The following is a 17,215-nucleotide window of genomic DNA, read 5'->3' as shown; positions in this document are numbered from 1 at the left end:
AATGATATATTTTGACAGCAAGAGAGAGATTTTCTGAAAGGGAACTCAACGGCCAAACCCCACTTTGCTCAACTGCTTCAAATAAGATATACTCCCAAGCTTATAAAAGGAGACTGAGACAATGATAATTCATGCTTGTAAGAGTAGCTTACAAGCCCTCTCTCAGACTATAATTTAGGCCATTATCACCACAACATCACCCAAGAACCATATTTTCCATTTTACAGATGGGAAGATTGAAATTTACAAAGGGATCTGGGTAAGACACACAAATGAGGTGCATCTGTCTGGGAAATACCCACCAACCATCAAACCCTCAGGTATACCCCAATGTTGTGTGCATCTCCACAGACAGAAACCATGGCATGGGTGTCCAACCTCTTGGCTTGCCTGGGCCACACTGAGTGAAGAAGAATTGTCTTGGGCTGAATATAAAATATATAATAAAGTTAATGCATATAAACAACAAAACTTTTTTTAAAAAATACATTATTTATTAAAACATTTAAAAAAAGCGAGCAACAAAATTATAAAATGAGATATTTGACCTTGACCAAAAAAAGCATGTCTTCACAGCAACCCACATGTAGGTGGAATAAAATAGTGTTATCAGCAATCACTGCATTACTCCAAGTGGCACAACACATGTAATGTGCAATGCGCACAGGTTTGGATTCAATCGTGCTGGTGCAAGAGGCAGTCAGCTCTGCAAGAGGCCCCCTAACACAGCATTCCTTTCTGATAAATTAAAAAAAAAGAAATAAAAAAGGACGACTATTCCACAGACAAGGTCTCATTCTTACCCAAACCAGAGCTGGTACAGCTGCTGCTCCCTCATTCTTACCCAAACCAGAGCTGATATAGCTGCTGCTCCATGGAGGGAAGTCAATATGGTGCTTGGGGACAGGATTTAGTAGGGTCTCCAAAATCAAAGGTGACAGTTTAAACATGCTAAAGATCAGAGGGACAGGGAGGAATATGACATCAGACCCACTGCAGCCACAGGGTAGCCTGAAGCTGGAAGTCCTGTCAGCCTGGACCATGACTCCTGACTTCTGAAGAGTGGAGGGGAAGAGAGACCATACCTCCTGACTGTTGAAACAAACAGGGTAGTCACAACCAGCAACTCTCATGGACATCTCAGGACATGAAGATGATACTGCCGCAACAAAAAGCAGCTCTTGAAAGGAAAAGCATCCTTGAATTTGAACATCGTAGGAAAAGGGGTTGAGCATATAAAAGAAGAGAAATAACTTGCCTTTTAGGCTAAAAAAAAGAATTCTCATGCACTTTGATGGATCTACAGGGGAGAAGAGCTAACAAACATGTGGAACTACGTGAAGGACAGGGGTAGAGATCTTCAAGCACTTCACTGTCTTTTCTGGATTATGCACTCATTTGTGAATGGCCTGCAGTTGCTGCAGCACTCATGAGAACACCTCTGCTCACAAGCAGGATTACAGCAGCACTGCCCCCTGCAGCTGCCTGTGCCCTGAGCTTCCACTTTCTGCTCTGTACAGAGATTTTGTCCACTCCTAACAACCATGGAGAACCAAAAGCCACAAGACAAAGTTATCGTACTTCACGGAGAGAGCTCCATGGGGAGGCTGTAACAGCGCCTACAAACCTGATCAAAATAGCAGTTTCGATCCAAGCTGGAGAGTGTGCTTCAATTAGGCAATCTCTGACAAATGCCTGGAGGTGCATAGCACAGCAGCATGACAGGAAGGCAGTTCAGAGCCAAGGCAAAGGAGAAGCTAAATCAAATCAGGGGAAATAAAAAGATTTACTGCCATTTTGAGTCCCCAGATTGCAAATAGATTGCTTTATCTCCAATGCTCCCTTCAAGCACACCTATACAGCATAGACTCCCATCCTGAAGGAATGCAGCCATCATGTACCCCAACTCCATTCATATGATTGCAATGTAAAATTAACAGCACCAGGAGCACAATATTACTGAATATCATAGCACCACAGAACCGTTTGAGTTGGAAGGGACCCTTGGAAGTTATCTAGTCCAACTCCCCTGCAATGAACAGGGACATCTACAGCTCCATCAGGTGCTCAGAGCTCTGTCCAGTCTGACCTTGAATGTCTCCAGGGACGGAGCACCCATCACCTCTCTGGACAACCTGTGCCAGTGCCTCACCACCCTTACTGTGAAAAAACTACTTCCTTATATCCAATCTAAATCTCTCTTTTAGTTTGAAACTATTTCCTCTTGTCCTGTCACAACAGACTGTGTTAAAGATCCTGTCTCCTTCCTTACAGCCCTCTTTTAGATACTGAAGGCTGCTCTCAGGTCTCCCCGCAGCCTTCTCTTCTCCAGGCTGAACAGCCTCAGCTCTCCCAGCCTGTCCTTGTAGGAGAGGTGATCCATCTCATAGGTAACCCTCTCTAGTGTAACCATTTGGGTTGATGCTAAGGGAGTGCAAAACATGCATGTTCTGGGTTGGCAGCTCATCCCAGAGCTGCTAATACTCAAAGATCACTACAGAGCCTGAGATCTCATGAATCATCTGAAACAACTCAGAGCAAAAAGAGTGCATTACCTGACAGCATAGGCCACAGGACTGAAGAATATCTTCTGACCAGTTTAAACATTCCCCTAGAATTATTTATTAGTACTTAAATATCCCAGACTGTTTTTCCCTGTGGAAAAGAACAATTCTTATCTCGTCTCTCATCTGATTACAGTACCATCAGAGGGCCCGGAAGGGCAGTAGCAGCTCATGGCTGTGGGCCAGGCATTTACGGATTCAAATGTTGCTCTGAGAGCTACTGCTGCTCCTGACAAGGGGGAGAGAAGAAAGCCATATGAATCATCTTTCTCAGCTTCAATATGAACCGCTGCACACAATAGGGGAAGAGTGATGAATATACTGAGTTACTTGTAGAAAACCACACCAAGTCCTCCAGGTGTCATATGCAACAATTTACAGTTCAATAGCTAGGAAGAACTTCTTCATGCCCTTGGCAGACGGAAAATTCACAGAAGGACAACTGAATCTAGGCTTATTTATCAGGGGCACAGTAGCAAGAGGACAACATTCAAGCCTGATTTGAGAAGTCTTTAAGACTTACCATTCCATTTATTTCAATAGTAACAAAAATAAGGGGTTAATTTTTGCCCTGTAAATCCTATCAGCAAAAAAAATCTGCATTCCTTCTCACCTCACCTCTGTGGAGGTTACAGCAGCCACATAAATAGCTGAAGTGATGCTTAATGGACACATGAGGGCAAAACCTTCTGAAGAGAGGCAGATGTTCCTCTGGGAGGGAAACATCTGTAGTACAAAGGTACAAGCATGGTTGCCACTCACTGGTGCCCCTCAGTGATGGGAGATCCCTTCTTCAGCCTTGCTGCAGCAGCTCACTTCTGTTCACTTCTTTTCCCCCAGCAAAGTCTACTGTGCCTGTTGAGTCAAACGCTGAGTCAAGCATTTGGGAAGGAGAAGCTCTTAAAATAATAATTGAAAGATAACCCGACTGTCATTCAGAGAAAAGCAAAGTAAGCTTATTAAACAACTGCTGTTCAAAACAGCTGCATTTGAAAATACCTGACCCCTCTGCTTATGTGCAGCTCTGGATCCACATGAAAACATTTGTGAAGTCAAGGAGAGCAGCTACTTCACACAGTATATCAGCTACTTCACACAGTATTTCAAGACATCAAAGGCACCGCCAGCAGCATCCCTCATCAAGATGTGCTTCTCCACCTCTAGACTTTTGCTAGCATTGCTGCTGACACAGCCATTCCTTGCAAAAGCTGTCAGGCCATTTCAGTAGCCCTGCAGCGTTACCCGAGCACTGGAAGAGAAGCAGGTCAAACTCCTCTCACTTGCCAAGAATCACCAAGATGAGCCATAGTGAAAACATACGTACTGTCAGAGCCATTCTCATACAGGATGGCTCTTGTGACCTTGGCTAAAAGACTCAAATATACACAGATATCAGCCATAGGCAGGCAGACTCATCTTTGGTCTAGAAGAGTCAGAGATGAGGGATATACACAATCTCAGGCAGAACCTTCCAGCTTTGGCTCACCCAGCTCCAGCATCTCCATGGCACAATTAACTGCTTATAAGTTGTTCTGGAAGTTGCTGGGAACAGCTTGCTGAGATAGCCAACCCTTCTTCCCCCACAAAGGGATCAGAGCTGCAGCCACAAAAAGCTCCTCTTGCAACTATGAAGACTCCATCTGCACCTGTATTAATGCAGCAAGTATGTGCAAGGAGAAAGCACCCAAGTCAGAGGCTGACCAGGAAACTGCCATTTTGACTTAATGTTCTTAATGTTACACAAAACGACCACTGTTTCTTTACCATCCAGGTGACAAAATATACTAAAATAAAACTCTTATTCTCCAATTTACTCGAATACACTCAAAGATTAAAAACAACCATGTATTGAAGAGGCCTGTGTTCCAATAGGACAAAGATATGCACATAAATTAAGCAAGGACTAAGAGTGCTTCTTGAATGAAGACCTCTCTTTGTGACTTCTGTGCTAAAAATATACGTGTAAGTATATGTGCATGTATGATTACTACAGAATTCATAATAAAATATTACAATTAATATATAGTCTACATATTGCTTTTGATACCTGCATTAAAAGATGATGCTCTATTAATTTAAAAAAAACTTTTTCCAATAAGCTGCCAACTTCCTGGCTGAAGTTTTATACACAATGGTAACACAGTCAGAAGCCAAGAAGCTGTGAAGCCATGTGTGAAACTGTCTCAGATAACCGTACAGGAAAAACGAAGGGGAAAGCAACTCCAGTCTCCATTTTCTATTAATTCTCATGTCTCTGTGTGAACATGGGTAATAACCTACGTAATAAAGAACAAACAGCCAGAAGCAAGGAACAGGGGTAAGAACAGATCATTAAAAAGTGATAAGCACCAAGGGTCCTAACTTAGCTGTAGGCAGTAAAAATACACACACACAAGAAACCACCTCATGTCTCCTCAAAATGAATTTGGTCATATACTTTTAGTGCTGAATAAGTGACTGCCTCAGCGTGATTCCAGCGTGTCTATTAGAAAGGATAGTATTTCATCTGTGTGTGGAGGTCTGCTACCCTGCTTACCCAGGTGTTTCTCTCCATCTTTCTAAAAGAGGAAATTACGCAGCACATTAATTTCTGTGCACCTTTTTATTTTACATTCCTCCTCCTCTCCCCTCCCTCCACTCCTCCCATCCACTGTGATTTATGAAGAAGAAAATATGGGTAATTCACAACAAAATTGAAATACATTCACAATGCAATTAATACTGCCTCAGTCTGGTTTGGCTCATACGAGGGAACTTATGATCACAGAATCACAGAAAGGCTTGGGTTGGAAGGGACCTCAAGGACCATCAAGTTCCAAGCCCCAGTGACACAGCAAGTCAGTACAAAGTAAAAAAGAGGTCACGAATCTGGTGTCACACACCTGGGTGAAAGGCTCATTTACCGAGAGCAAGCACTGAAAATTATTCTTGCCAGTACAGAGGGATTTCAATTCACAAACCTTTAATGCTCCAATCTATTTACTTTACAGGGGGTCAACTGGGAGACCCAGTTAAAATAAAGCAAAAGCAAACTAAGACATGAAGCAATTCACAGCTAATCCATTTCCAGTCCATCAAAGGCTCATCAAGTGACTGCCCAATGCAATGGACTGCTGTCATCCTGTACCTAAATTCCATTATCTGCTTGCCAGAAGCAAACACAAGACCGATCATATCCAAGTCACTGACAATGGAAAGCATTCCTCTTTAGAAGAGCCCAAACTAAGGAGAGCCTTTCCTGGGCCAAAAGGACAGAGCAAGGAGGCTTCAAGTTTCTTTAGGGTACTTTTGCAGTCGCCACAGTATTTTATACTAGTTGGAAGACAAGAAGCCCTAAAAGGGGAAGAGCAAAGCTTCAGAATCTGCTTATTTTTCAGTGGTAGCCACAAGGGTCCATAAAAGAATCTTTAGAAATGACATGGTTTACATCAAAATCCAGGAATTATATCCTCTATCTCCACTGTGGTGTTAGAAAGCAGCATTCCTTTATTCCTCAGGATATGTACCAGAAGATGTGACAAACAAATGTAGGCTCTCAGAATTCAGGTTTTTTTTCATTTAAACAGTTAATACATACACATGCAGTACATTGGCATACATATTCATTCTTTTCCAAGAACTCATTAATATATGCTAATATCCCTCTGGGCATGCGTGGTTGCATTTAGAGTGGTTGTATACCCACTTTCTTTTCCTCATCCTCATTTTTCCATCATCAGCTTTATCACTGAGACTTTTGCCTGCCCCTTAGCTGTTTTTCCCCAACTTGGTAAATCTCCATTGCTTGGTAGGCCATAATGAGCAACTTCCCAAACAATATATGTGACAATCTGAGGGAAATCCTTGCCCCTGGTGAAATGCAAAGGTAAGTAGTCCAATATGACTCCAGTGCTTCTTGTGAAGCAGAATTAAGAGAAAACAAATGAAGCAAAGTTTAAATGGAAGGTTTTAGAATTAGAACTCACTGGTTCCTTTCGCTAAAATAATATATTGGTCCTTAAAGTTATATACTGCTAAACAAACCAGCCTATATCAACTGTGAATAACTGGATGAATGAGAAAGGTCTTCCTGCATGCAAGGCCATCCACTTCATACAAAAGTTACACTGAGTGCAATTAGGAAACTCAATTACAATTATTCAATTACAATTCCTTCGCTTTGTGCAAGCACAGTTTTAGCATCTACATACCTCTGCAGTGAAGAAAAAGATGGGTCCCTGGGATAGAAGTAGACTATGCCAAGTTTACACAACAAGAACCTCCAGTCGAGGACCCAAATCTCATTCAGCTCCTCTTTGCTCCTTGAGCAAAAACCAAACTGACAAATAAAGGTAACATGCTGTTTACATGACAACTGTTCAATACCAAAATTGCCTTATGCCCACTGTCTCTCAAAAGCAGAAATTGCAATCATTGCAATCAAATTACGAAGGTGAGCCAGAAACATCAGGCCTTCACTGCTGCTGTGCTCCAGTAATAAGGTAGAAAATACATTAATACCACATACAAATAAATCTTTGCTACTGAAAAACAAAACCATATTTACTGAGGGCTACATTTTCTCAACTGAACTCTGGATGACATCAAATCCAATTTTTTTCAGAAATACAAGACCACTTCTGTTACCAAACAACTTTTTATTCCCCTTGTTCTTAAACCCTGCCTCCAAAAATGAAGCAAGCAACCCCACATCAAAACTCCCCTGTTGCCTCTTTTAACCCATATATAAACAGTCTTCAGAGCGTCCAGCAGCTGAAGAAGGGGCTCCTGAATCCAGTGGTGTAGAGGAGCCTGGCTGTTGATGATTATTTAAACCCATTTTAATTTTATAGTCAAATGGTGGGGAAGAGGAAAACACTTGCATGGAGGGTTCTGAAGGGAGAAGTCATAATATTTTATGATGAAAAAGAGAAATGTCAGTAGGTCCAGACATAAAAATTGTGCAGCAAAGATTGTCATAGGTATGACAAAGCAAACTTTGTTGTGTGAGACAGTCAAATGGCAATGAACGCTGCAGGCTGGATGGTAAAATGCTTCGCTGCTGAAGGAGAAAGCTTGAAGAGCTAAAGGGACAAACAGCCGAACTCTTCATTTATATTGCATTTCTAAGAAAACTCTCAAGTTAAGCCCACATAGACCGTTATACTTAAACTCAGGAGTATTTCTCTCACAAAAAGAAATAAAACTAAACAAACAATATAGAAAACATTCAATTGAAACAAAGGGAAGAAAAAAAGGAAATTGACAAGATGGTAAGAGAGAGCAAAAAGAAGTCACTTTCATAAAGGAAGTACAGCAGAAGAATATGCAACCTTCAAAGACAGCGCCAAAGAAAAAAATACCAGAGTGGGAGATTATCTTTTTCATCTACATCAATCAGTAAAGCACTAAGGAATTTCCAGTGATGACCCTAAGACCTCATTGTACTGCATAAAGTAAAGAATATCACTTATCATACAGAAGATGGATATGAGAATTGCAGTGCCAGCTGCAGTGTTACAGGACTAGGCAGAAGTAATTCAGAGAAAATAAATGATGCTATAAAATCAGTGCATCAGAAGCAGTCAGTCCTTGGATCTCTGCAGAAGGCTCAAGGACACGTGAGAGATGATATCTAATTTAGCACCAAAAAAAGAAATCAACAATAAAATATTTCCATCTGCACACACAAATGATGTGCCCCTCCCCATCAGAAGCTCAAGGGGACAGAAGGCTTCACACCAACAGGAGCATGCAGACAGCATCCAGCACACAGAATACGCTGCTTCCTCGGGAAGAAAATATGCCATGGAACAGAAAAGAGCAAGAAATGTGTTATGGAAATGAACTAAAAATGGAGAAGAGAAAGCAAAGCAGCCAGAGGACAACCGGAGTAGGGACAAGATGAAGAAAAGATCTAGACTCACTCAGGTCATTGCACAGAAAAGAAATTCCTCCTCTGGAAACCTTCTGGAGAATTGGATTTCTTAAGCCAGTAGAGAACTGCCAATATATGAACATATGGAACTTTTGTCTACTGATCTTATTTACACTAGGCAAGAGGGGAAGGGGCTTGTCTGTAAATAATGGAAACTCTCTACATATGCTATGCACTGTCTCATAACATCTCCAGTCTCTTCTTCATGTGTTGGACTCGGTGAACCTTATGGGCCCCTTCCAGCTTGGGATAGTCTATGATTCTATGATAACATTTCTGGCCCCTCATGCCAAACCACACCATGCCAACCTACCCCAGACATGGCAGAGCAGGCATGAGCAGAGCATCAAAGCAAGAAAAGGAAGTGCACAGACATAGGATAGCAAACACCAGACCACTAGGGTCTCATCTACATCAGTTCACACAAAAAATGATTTCCCCATAGCAAGGCAACAGACAGAGGTGTCCCTTTCTGCTCTCTGATAATTCAGCTGTAGAGCATCAGCAGCAGGCTTGAGTCAGAAAAAGTCCACTTGCAGACCACGTGACAAGAACATTCATACTAAACATGATTTCAGGAAAACTGACAAGGTTAAATCCAGGTGCAATTCCACATCTTTCAGCCTAAATATGGAAAATTCACACTACTTTGAGATTGTGAAAGGCTTGGTTTTATCAGTGCTATTTATACACACTTTCTTGGTTCCTTTTAAGCATATTGTTTATACCGTACACCCAGAATAAAAATGAAATGCACAGCAGTGCATTTATGTATCACAGAAATTAGATTAAGCCAACAGACTTGAGCACCAAGTGATTTTAATGACAACAGATTCTTATTTTTTAAACATTTTTCTAAATTATATATGGGCCGTGTAACCCTCCAGACAAATGAACAGTGATAAATTACGTTCTGTCTCTAGCCAGGCACTTCAAGCAATCTCCACCCTCCCACCTCCTCGTCGCATGAAATAAAGATGAAGCACCGCGCAACGTCAATCACACTGCAGCTCCACTTGGCACCTGCCTCCACCTGAAACCTGAAACGACAGAATAGACGTGTCAAGATTTCCATCAGTCTCTGCTGTCAGTTGAAGTTTTGGCTGCAATGAGCTCAGGCACTCCCTGAGAGGGTGCTGGCTACTACATGCCCTACACAGTTAGCATTACAGCAGATCGCAGCCCATTCCTCTCACAAGTTTCTCCCAATGGGATTGCTCTCCTTCCAGCCGACTTTATCTTTTTTAGCTGGACAAGTGATTTTGGCTGTATCTGAGGACTGCAGTGCATTTAATGAGCAGCACAGCGCGCTCCATGACCCGGCTGCTCCCCAGCCACATGCCTGTGGGAATGCCGCCTGGAGCACTAAGCCTGATGCATGTGCTTGAGCACACAATCCCATTTCTGACCTGCTTCATTACCCTTTTCCCAGCAAGTTCACTCAGAGTTAATTTAATGTATTTAAGGACTGAAGACCAGCTTCGGCTCCCTGCAGTGCTATCAAACACGTTACAAGCAGAGAACTTGGCCGTATTCCAACTAGGGGGTTTCCTCCAAAGTCCACTTCTGCGGATAGTTGAGCTGATGCTCGATAACTATGAGAAAAAGGCTCTGTGCTATACAACCCACCACCACTGTGAAGAATTGTTGTACCCTCACACCGACCCTTGCATGCCCCAGTCCCTCATGAACAACAGCACAAGAGCTGGATCATTTCCAGTTGGCCTCATCCAATACTCACAAAGTACACAGCTGCAGAAGATCACGGCAAGAAGCAGTGATTGTTCTTCCTTGTACTCATGCCCTCATGGCCTCATCACTTTAAAACATCTCCGTACTGCTACAGAAGGGTATCAATCTTCAGGCCAGGAAGTAACACCAAGGAAAGACTATTCATGCCCCAACACTGCCAGGAGGAGTGAGGAGAGGCAAGTAAATGCTTTCCAGCTTCTGCCTTCCTTCCTGAGGGGGCAAACCCCCTCAGCTTAGGGGTCTGGTGTCCTCTCCTTCAAACCTCCATAGAATTAAAGTTTTCCCTTTCAAGGGCAAATTCCAACTTCATCAATGCCTGTGCTATGAGGAGGCCCCATATAACCACCTGGGCTTTGGGAGGGAGAGGGAACCATCTTTGTTCATAACTCACACCTGCATGTGCTATTTCACAAACACTCCATTCATAAACACCTGTGTTATGCTTTCTACCCGTACAATACAAGCTAAAATTTGTATTTAAACAGAAATAATTTCTCTGTTGATCTAGCCAATCTAAAAATGAAGAACGATAACAAGCTGGGAAACTTATCTCAGCCCTGGTCTAATTGCTACTCAGAGCAATCATGGCAGGAAAAAAGTACAGAACAGAAAATGAACTGTCTGTAGTATGTTTGGATTCGGTTTGCATAGTACAGCGTTATCTTTATCAGTGCGTAGGGGAATGCAAATATACGGTATACCTCTGCATCAACAAACAAACAAGCAAATGTTTTTTGCTTTCATTATTTGAGTAGCAAGCAATCAAGAAAAAAAAAATATTACAGAGATGCTTATTGCTTTGGCACGTGATCTGTCTGCAAAGGTCTCCAAAAATCTTAGTCATTTTCCTACAGGATGATTAAGATTCAGAATCGTAGAATACCCTGAGCTGGAAGGAACCCACAAAGATCATGGAGTGTGGCACCTGGCTCCACACAGGATCATCCAAAAAAATAAAAAAAATAATAAATTAAAAAAAAAAAAAAAAAATCAAACCATGTCTGAGACCACTGTCCAGATGCTTCTTCAACTCCAAAGTAGGATAATACGGTTTCGGATATTGAGATTCTATTAAGAACTGAGGCATTTTGAGATCTACTTTCTAAAGGAGGGGAGAAGAACTGAGAAGTAAAGGAAGAAGGAAAGGCTGCAATTCAAGCAAGTGTGAGAGCATCTATAAATAGAGACAAGGACTGAAGGAGATTGAGGAACCCAGTGTCAAAGACAAAAAGAGATCAATGACAAAGGTAGAAGAGGACTAGAAATCTCTCAAGTTAATTATAGTACCTTAGGACCACTTAAATGCACTTGGTTTGAAGTTCATCCATTCCCCTTTCTTTATTTCACAAAGAAGTCAACCATAGGTACCACAAATGAAAACCCACCCATCAAAAGCAATCAAGGCTACCTTTTAAAGGCTAACTCTGCTCCTCTCTCTTTTTTCTCCCAGGCTTCCAGCTTCCCATCTCAGGACTGTCAGCAGCTGTCAACACATCATACGAGAAACTCATCTGAACACACAATGTAACTTGATAGGCAATACATCAGAATACCCAGATGTGACATCGGCAAATTTCAACAGATGGTTTTGAATCATATCCAACGATTAAAAGAAAATAAGACCAAAAAAAAAAAAGAAAAAGAAGAAAACACCTATGAAGGAAAAAAGCAGACACATACAGAATAGAAACCAAACCACTCAACCAGAAGAAAAAAATAGATTTGGTATATGCACTGTTTCCCCTTTTATCCTATCCGTTCCAGGCAATGAGACAAGCAACAGCTCCACCTCTTGTCCTCACCAGCTTGTCCTGTCATTAATAGCAATATGCATGCTTCGTCCTCCTACCCTAAGAGGAGGCGTCTAAATGAATATGTCACTGTTAAAAGCAGTACATACTAGTAATGACGGTGATTTCCAACTGAGAAAACTCTTAATGTTTTGGGAGCCAGGCCCTGCTCCAGCATCTGCATGGTCTCTAGTTACACCAAACCCAAGCTGTCAACCATTTTTAACTTCAGCTTGCAAGTAACTGCAGACTTTTAACCCACTCCCATTCCCCATCCTACCCAACTCCATGTTGCTCTTGTACAAGGGCTGCAGCAAAAGTAATGCCTCCTACTTTATCATGCCTGTTACTGCCCAGGACTTGCCTTGCCTTGGTTTGCTCCAGCTCTTCCTCTGCCTTCATTACACACTGCAAGTATGTACTTTGCTCTTCGAAAAGCAACTGTGTTTAAATGGGAAAAAAAAATATGAAGCATCCCTGTCCTCACAGTTATACAAGCTCTGAAGTAAAAGGCATTTAGTCAAGTACCTATTTTTGTGTATTTGAAACAACCATTTTCTTTCCCATAAAGAATTTATTTCCATTATAAACTTTTTAAGTTTTGCTGTTGTATACTGGTGGGGTTTCAAATACTGCAGAGGAACATAATTACATTTTCTGACTCTCCAAAATGGAATATAAGTGTTGTGATAACATATAATAGTTCTTAGAGATATGAACAGGCATTTGGCCCAAAGTGTATGATCTGATTAAATGTAAAATGGATACCACCTTTTTTTCCATAAATACTGGACTAAGATTTTTCAAAACATCAAATTTCTAGAGGTAGAACAAAACAACATGCCATTTAAGTGTTTTCAGCAGGAGCGCTGTAAAGGTGAAGGCATAAAAACAGTATCTGTGTAATAAAACTGGTGAAATATCACCTCCTTCTATTTTGATATTTAATTATCTGATTAGCAAAGCGAAAATACTGCAAACCAAAGTCCAACAATCAGCTGTTTACGTTATTTATTTATAGGCACTTCTATAGCGCTCATCACCATAGTAACCAGGAACCTTTTTTCCTCCTTGTTCAAAGGAAAAGTTGTAATTCTGAAACGCCATCCTTTGATGTCAGAGCACTTGTGACCCCTGCTACAAACACTCAGGTAGGCGCTCAAAGAACATGAACAAACCTAAGTGAAAGGCAAGGTGACAGAGAGAGAAACAGAAAGGAAAATGAAAAAAGGAAAGGAATGAGAAGCAAGCGATAAAGAGGCAAAGAGTAAAGGGCTCTCTGATGAAAATTCCCAGTGTACTTGGTCCTACAGGATGTGACCTTCCCTGTGATAGCATGTGATTTGTTCATGGAGCACAGTTCAATTAATCAAGAGCTATCAACAGGTCCCCAATTCACGCTGAGGACACTGGTGAATACTCTTGAGCAAGGATTGCTGCAAGGAGAGCAGCTTACAAATGAGGCTGCGGAGCAAGGAGAAGTCAGGAGCTCGCTTTGACTGCCGCTCACTTCTGATCCCCCAGCAATTAGCCATTATCAAATTCTCACAGAATTAATAGACCTTTTCAAAAATACCATCTGCTCAGAAAGTATCAAAGAAATGAGTAAATTAGAATATTGCTGTTGCATATACCAATATAAATGGAGTTACTAAGTATGCCATGCAACTGCAGTTCCCTCCTGATACTACTGGTATGCACAAACACGCATCTGCTTTCCAGGTCCTCAGAAAGATTGAAATTGTTTTGTATTATTTGTCTGGTTGCTTCCCAGTGTACAATGAAATAATTAGATTATATGCGCAGACACAAAGTAAATCTTTACATTAGGCTGGTGGTCATTTTGCAGTCTCTTTTATGCTGTTCTTTATATAGGACAGAAGTTGCATGTGTGACAGGAGGAAAAGTGACAAGCCCATATCTGGCAAAGCACCAGCAGGCACTTTTATCAAAGCAGACAAGTTCTTTTAAAACAGATTGATGAAGCTATTTTTGAAAACATCTAATAGCATCACAGAAGAGAATCTGATCTCCGCAAAGGTGAGTGGTGTAGCTCGGCACTCTCAGGAGACAGCTAATGAAACCCAAGCTCATCAGACCCAGCCTGTGTCCAGTAATTGGCTTTGAAAACTCACAGCTTAAATTCCACCATGCTGAGTTCAATGCCCTGCTCACAGCTCCGAGCATGGGCAGAGCTGAGGGCTGCCTCGCATGACTGAAGGTGAGTGGCTGCCTTTCCGCTGCCTGCACAGCCAGGCTGGCCTGCATGCTTAGTGGGTAAGGAAAGGAACCTGCTTTCCCTCACACCTCACCCTGCCAGCTCACACCAGCGTGGGGAGAGGCAGCTTCAAGGATGAAGGCAGGAAGGTGTGGGAGCTGATGATGTAGGAAAGAGCAGATTCTAATGCAGGAGGAAAAGGTCTAGAGGAGAAGAGTCCCCGTGGCATGCATCCATCTGGCTAAGCCAAGCCAGGAACCCTCAGCCAGAACTTTGTGCCAACTAGGCAAAGTCTCTCAGGCACTGCTGCCTCTGGAGGGTGGGCAGAAAATGAAGGAAGTATTGATGAACAGAGTTACACTCATCTGGTGACTGGTCATGAATGTTGTTCCTCAGGTATGAATACTGAGGCCAGTACTGTTTAAAATCTCATCTTACTGATGATCTGAAAAAGGGGATTGAGTGCACCCTCAGTAAGTTTGCAGAAGACAACAAGTCAGGAGGAACTGTTGATCTGCATGAAGGTAAGAAGGCCCTGGATCTGGGCAGGTTGGATTAACAGCCTGAGGCCAACCACATGCTTTAATAAGACCAAGTGTGGGTCCTGCACGTTGGTTACAGGAACTCCATGCAACACTACGTGGGGCACAGTGACTGAAAAGCTGCACAAGGAAAAGGATCTGGGTGTGCTAAAGGACAGCCAGCTGCACATGAGCCAGCAGTGTGCTCAGGCAGCAAAGAAGGCCAACAGCATCCTGGCTTGTATCAGAAATAGCACAGCTAGCAGGAGGAGGTGATCACCCCTCTGTGCTTGGCATTGGTGAGGCTGCACCTTGAATGCCGTGTTCAGATTTGGGCCCCTCACTACAAGACATTGAGGCCCTGAAGCATGTCCAGAGAAGGGCAGCAAAGCTGTGAGGCACAGGCTGCCCAGGGAGGTGGTGCAGTCACTGTCCCGGGAGGTGCTCAAGAACTGTGTGGATGTGGCACTGAATGACGTGGTCAGTGGGCAAGGTGGGGACATGTTTGCAGCTGGACTAGGTGACCTTAGAGGGCTTTTCCAACCTTAATGATTCAGTGATTCTGTGATTATTTGTGTCCATTACAACCCTTCCTAGCCTATACGTCTCCAAGCTTTTAAACCTACTCCGCCCACCACCTCAAACCACAAGTCTCAATTCTGCAATGCGCCTGGGTGATGACCATAGAGAGGGCAAAATTCTGTTTGCACAGCTGAGAACCTCTGACAGGTGACGGGGTTCGAGCTCTGTGGCTTACTGCTTTCATGTTCACGATTCTTCCTGCCTCTCTCCACTACTTCCTAGAAAAATCTGCTCCTCCACAACCTGGGCAAAAGCCACACTGAACAGAAAACAGGTCTTTTGCTGAGAGAAGTTATCCATGGCTCTGTTTATTTGAATAAAATGATGAGTGCAAGATCTTTTAACACTGTATGTTTTAAAACACTTCTCAAAGGCCTCTCTATGTCAGAGCACCGGCCAGATATAAATCTGCTGAAAGAAAACCGTAGGGAGCAGTAGCTGAACGCGGGCTGCTGTCAACCAGACCTGTTCAAACCAACAGCACTTACAGAAGACTTCAAAGTAACATTTATAGCAGAACAATGAGAACGAGAATGCCCAACTGTCAGATGATTTAAGAGCACCTCAACAGTTCACGGTGAGCTTGAAAATATAACCAGGAAAAGACTTGCATATATTCCTTCCATTTTGTGCACTGCTTAACAGATAGTGGGTTCCAGGAAAATAATCCCCAAACATTAACCTGGTACCCAGGGTGTGTTCACAGCACACTTCACAAACTGAACGCCAGCTTTTATGATGCTTAATTAAACACAAAGGGAAGACCAAGTAAAACTGCCACCTTGGAATCACAAACCGTTCACAATGTGCTTCTGCAAAGAAGCAGACAGCAAAGCAGGAATCCTATACTGAGCTCCGCATTTGGTATCCACCACACTTCGGAAAGTGACATTGCAAAATGAACACCCTGTCTTTCAGCCAACGTGTTAGCATACATCCCATGTGCTTGGGAGAGAAGGTCGTCCCAGAGGAGAGCTCTTCTGGTGCTCAGCTCAGGAAGGCTAACACAAGCCTATTCATCAGCTCAACCGTTTTAAGGGTTGGAGACTGCTATTAAAAGGCGCCGTTACTGCTATATTACCAAACTCAACAGATCCTCCTGAATCAGCAATCACCGTGATAAAGTCAGCATTTGTCAATAGTTATCCAACTATGGTGCTGGTGTGAAAACACCAATATGTTCCCTTGCGTTCACCAGTTGTTCAGATACAGTCATTATGATCAGCACCAGAGCAGAGCGCGTCTCCACACGTTGCTGAGGCAGCAGCCATTATCCTCACAGCACACTCAGGCACTGGGCTAACCCAGAAGGGGCAGAAAAAAGCCAGGGGATGCGGTGACCACAAGCAGACCGCTGAGCCAGAGCTCAGAGCGTGCAGATGTAACACATCCCACACTGACACACACCGTGAAAACTTTCCCACCATGCTCAGTCAGCACACGGTAATTAAAAGGGGCAGGAGGCAATTAATTCAGCATGCACGTTAATTGGGGCCAAACCTAGAAGGGCTGGTGAGCTTACAGAGCTGCAAGCAGGTATACAGGGGATTCCCGAGGCACTCGGGCACCAGTGAACATTGTCAAGAGAACATAATTACATCCTTGCTGGACCCGGTACGCCCAATCCTGCTGCACCTGAGCTTTAAGGAGGTTATTAGGGCTGTAATCGCACGGCTCCCACGGAAGCCTGTCCGGAGCACACCGCTCCCCTCATAGGCACTCATCAACGCCCTCTCCCTGCTAAGCCCTCGGGCTACTTTCGCTCCCGGCTTGGAAGCAGAAAACTCTCCGCGATCCTGCCTCCGAGTTCGCCCTGATCAACCCCAGTGTCAGCTTCTCCCTCTGCCCCTCCCCACCGATCGGCTATACGG

At 43.1% G+C, this 17,215-nt stretch overlaps 1 protein-coding gene across 2 annotated transcripts in view; it reads right to left on the bottom strand.

The window, feature by feature from the left end:
- POMGNT2 (protein O-linked mannose N-acetylglucosaminyltransferase 2 (beta 1,4-)) overlaps positions 1–15,121 on the bottom strand; it is a 29,700-nt gene extending 14,579 nt beyond the window's left edge. Inside the window, exons 1-2 of one of the 2 annotated variants that reach the window (XR_004160163.1) lie at positions 11,642–15,121; positions 6,256–9,521 (exon numbers count right to left, since the gene is read on the bottom strand). The gene's annotated coding sequence lies outside the window, so the exon portion shown is untranslated. Of the gene's footprint in view, positions 1–6,255; positions 9,522–11,641 lie in introns of those variants that run through there. The other variant, XM_010712905.3, reaches the window with a different exon arrangement.
- Positions 15,122–17,215: the final 2,094 nt, after the last annotated feature.

The sequence above is a fragment of the Meleagris gallopavo genome, chromosome 6, assembly GCF_000146605.3.
Source record: "Meleagris gallopavo isolate NT-WF06-2002-E0010 breed Aviagen turkey brand Nicholas breeding stock chromosome 6, Turkey_5.1, whole genome shotgun sequence".
In the NCBI taxonomy this organism is placed as follows: Eukaryota; Metazoa; Chordata; class Aves; order Galliformes; family Phasianidae; genus Meleagris; species Meleagris gallopavo.
The sequence above is the reverse complement of the archived record's forward strand: the minus strand, read 5'-3'. Positions and strand labels throughout refer to the sequence as shown.